This window comes from Pteropus vampyrus, unplaced genomic scaffold, assembly GCF_000151845.1.
Source record: "Pteropus vampyrus isolate Shadow unplaced genomic scaffold, Pvam_2.0 Scaffold60, whole genome shotgun sequence".
NCBI classification, from domain to species: Eukaryota; Metazoa; Chordata; class Mammalia; order Chiroptera; family Pteropodidae; genus Pteropus; species Pteropus vampyrus.
Window position 1 is genome coordinate 960,044 of NW_011888841.1, and position 4,135 is coordinate 964,178.

Sequence of the window (4,135 nt, forward strand, 5' to 3'; positions counted from 1 at the left end):
CATTATATCTGGCCTCAGCCAGAAATCCAGGAGATGAGACACAACTCCAAGATCCCTCCCTCTTTAGAAAATCTGCGGGTTTTGTTGCATGTTGTCATATTCCAGGGAATTAAATTCGATGCAGTTATTTCTCAAGAAGTCAAATAACAAACCACACCACAATAGGGTTCTTCTGTAATTAAAAAAAAAATCAAATCTTAAAACATTAAATTGTGTGTATTTAGTTCTAACAAAATGTCTTGCCTCTGAAATTATGGAGGAAGAAGAATCACAGAATTTTGATGTTACTTTAAAAAAAAAAAGTTATTGAAAAATAAATCATAACGGTTGAAAAGTGCCTCTGTGGAAATAACGGTTAGGAAATCTGCAGTCTGATTAGAATTATGTAACGATTTCCAGAACAGCTCTGTGTCATTAACGCAAAGATGCCCAACTGGATCATAATGTCACTGTGACTTGGTAAAGCAATTTCCCTCTTGAACCGGTGAGCTATCTGTAGCTGTATTTTCTTCCCTTTCCTCCTTTATATGTTTTCTGAAAAAGAACAAAGGACCAAAATAAGATCAGCCCAGTCACTAAAAGAACAAGGACAAAAAAAATCTTCAAACCAGAAGCAAGGGAATGAGAGTCTGCATTTCTCGCAGCTTTGCTTGCGCTGGAGAAATAAACTTGTTGCCAACGCCTATGCTCCCGCATCAGCCCCGGGTCTTCAGACCAAGCTGTGCTCTTCTGGCGGTTCTAGCGAGTGTCTGGGTCCATCACAGCAAAGCCCCGTTCTTGGCAGAAAAGCTGCACTCGGGACAATTGTGTGGGCTTGGAAGGGAATAGAATTTTCTGAGGCAATCGCGAGTTTCTTTATGTCGGCCTTGTGTCTTAAAATAATTGGGCTTATTGGCTCAGTGAGAAATGCGTGCAGGAGAAACTGACCTACGTGGGCAGAATGGTGACAGCAGTGTCTGTGGCGGAGACTCAACCCGCACCACCGAGCTGAGCTAACGGCGGTGCAGACCAACGGGCTCTGCTCTCCACTGTGCCCCATGGGACTTGCCCGACTTTTGAGGGCAAGGCCAAGTTAATTGTTTACATATTTTTATAGGCATTCGTTCATTCGCTCGTTCAACAAATGTGTATAAGTGCCTACTGTGCGCCAGGTAGTAGGCTAAGAGTTAAGGACACAAAAGAATTCATGTGTTGAAACTTTCCTAGATTGTTAAGTGGGAGGGCTGTGTTTTTCGTGCATTCACTCATTCATTCATTCACAGGGCACGGGGGTATAAAATGAGTAAGACTCCCGAGTAGCAAGTGCCAGTCCTCAAAGAATGTCCAGCACAGTAGAAAATGCTACCATCATGGAAAGGGCCATGGCAAGGGGCAGCCTTCTACTAATTGGGATGGGAAAAAAGGGGATTTTATGGAAAGTAACCATAGAAGGGGATCTGATTGTAAATTCCTGGCTGAGCAGGTCATGGTGAGTGGTCACACTCCAGGCCTGTAACTTCTTTAGAGCGAGGCTTTAGGCCAGCCCTGCCCGTTGTTCTTGTGCATCTAGATTAACACACCTCTGAGATGCCACAGGTAATAACCCCTCGAAGCGGGTATTAACCCTCAGGAGAGCATATAATCTGATTAACTATCTTGTAATTCAATCCTTGCCTTGCTTCCTCCCACCTTCACGCCATCTTCCTTACGTCCCTGCCTTAATTTCAACTGCATAAAAGAAGCTGTGAAACTGTTATTCTCTCCAGAGCAGTTGAGATCTTGCTCCTCGGCATGCGTCATCAGTGTGGCTCAAATAAACCCATAAAAATTCTCTACAGGTTTGGATGTTTCTTATGTCAACATCTAGCTGTTTTTTTTCTCAACCGCCTGTCCCAGGTGTCCCTTTGGAATAATCTATGTTCAAGTGCTGTCAATCATTCAAAAAGCTCGGTTACCCCTTTTTAAGATGCAGCCTACGAAAGGTGCCCTGCTCAGCACTCCTTGGCAGTAGAGCTGATACTGGAATGAGGGGGACGAAACTGCCAGAGAGCCGAAGAGACTCTTGCGGGGAAAAGGCAGGACCTCAACCTCGGCATCCACCCACCAGAGCTTCTGACTGATTATAATGGTTCCATCTGAGTTCCATGGGCAATGATGGCCTTGAGGGCCCCAAAGACGCCAGGGCTCAGACCCCTGGGGGAGGGGTGCCAGCTCCAGCACGGCTGTGGCATTCCTTCTGAACCAAACAGCTAGAACCTCCTGGTCATTCCCCGTCTGCCACCCTGGCCCTCACGAGGGCTGTGTGTTCAAGGTGCTCCTTCAGCTTACACCGCACACCTTCCTCTTGCGTGAGGCTTAGGAGGCAGCCCTCCAAGTGAGGAGGGGGCCCTCGAGTCGCCCACGCAGCCATATTTATGCCAGGCTCTACTCCGGGCATCAGGGGCACAAGCAGTAAACGAGAACGAGACACACAGACCCTGGCCGCTCACTTTTTTGGGGTAGTCACCAAAATGTTAACAGAATAAGTCTGCAGGCATCCTCAAACTGGAAGTAATGTGGTTTGGTTTGCTTTTTACAGGCTGCAGGTATCACTTATATAATCAGGAAAAGAAAATCAAGGCTGTTGTTTATATTATGTGTGTGTTTCAAAGAAAAACAAGAAAAGGAGAGCTAGGCCATGTGTGGTGGAGGCAGCCATGGAAACTGAGCCTTCTCTGCCTCTCACATCACACAGACCCCCCGCTTCAACCGCCCCCCACAGTCTCCCTTAATTATTTCTTCCTTCATTATGCATGAGCATTTTTTTCTCTAATCTCACTGTTAATAAACCAGGCAACATAATGTATGGTAAAGAGCATTTGGAAGTTAAGAGCAAACAGGGAAATAAAGTAAGACATGTTTATACTATTAATGAAAAAAAACCTACAAAGCTTAGAATAAACGTTGTGGGGAATATTTTTAAATGGGCAAAAAGGTAGTAAGGAAATTCACAGAAGAAGAAATTGAAAAAGCCAATGAAATATAAAAACAAACAAATGAAAGTACAATATACATACAAAATCTGAAGACTATGGCCAAAGCTTAATTCAAGATAAAGTGGATAGCCTTAAATACGCACTGGAAAATAATAAAAATAAATGACAACTCAGGGAGGGAAGTGGAGGTAGATAATGAGGTAGAAGTGCCATCTTTTGCTCTGTATACTTTGTCTTATCTAAACCAGGTCTGCCCAAAAGAAACGTGATGCAAGACACATATGTAACTTTGAATTTTTATGAGCCACATTTAAAAAGTAAAAAGAACATAAAAATTAATTTTAATAATATATTTGATTTAACCCAATATTTAACCCATGTAACCCAATGTTTCCAAAATCGTGTCATTTCAACATAGACTCGATATAAAGAAATTACTAATAAGATATTTAATTTTTTTTCATACTAAGTTTTCAAAATCCAATGTGCATTTATACTTACAGCCCATCTCAATTCGAACTCATCCGTCAGGAGTGCTCAGTGGTCACGTGTTGCTAGTGACTGCTGTACTTGACAGAGCAGATCTAAATATTTTACAGAAAGCATGTATTTGTATATCATGTGTGAAATCTAAAAACTGTACAAATAAAATAAATGTAAATGACACTATCATCCATCCCAACAACCAAGTATGTTTCATCTGTGTTGTGACCTTGCATGCAGCTGTTAAAAGGAATGAAGGGGCCCCTATTTTTGGCAGAAATAGATATCTCCGAGATAGTAAAAAAAAAAAAAAATGATATGTACATTACAAGATCTCAAGCTGTGTGTGTGCGTGTGTGCGTGTGTGCGTGTGTGCGTGCGTGCATGTGTGTGTGTGTGTGTGTGTGTGTGTATAGAAAGAATCCGGCAGGATCTAGGCCACACTATAAACAGAATGGAAATGGAGAAGGACTGAGGAAGGAAGGCTTTTGCTCTTTATTTATACCAACATTACTTGTTTTGTTTGTTTTTGTTTACTTTTATCAAGGGAAAACAATAATAAATTCCTTAAGCTCTTGACTCTGTCTCTCTCTCTCTCTCACATACCCTGTCCTCAGTAAGACACCAGTATTTGGGCTCAGGTGTTCCTCAGGCATCTCTGGAGGTCCCCAGAAACTGTGAGCCTGTGGGGGCATTTC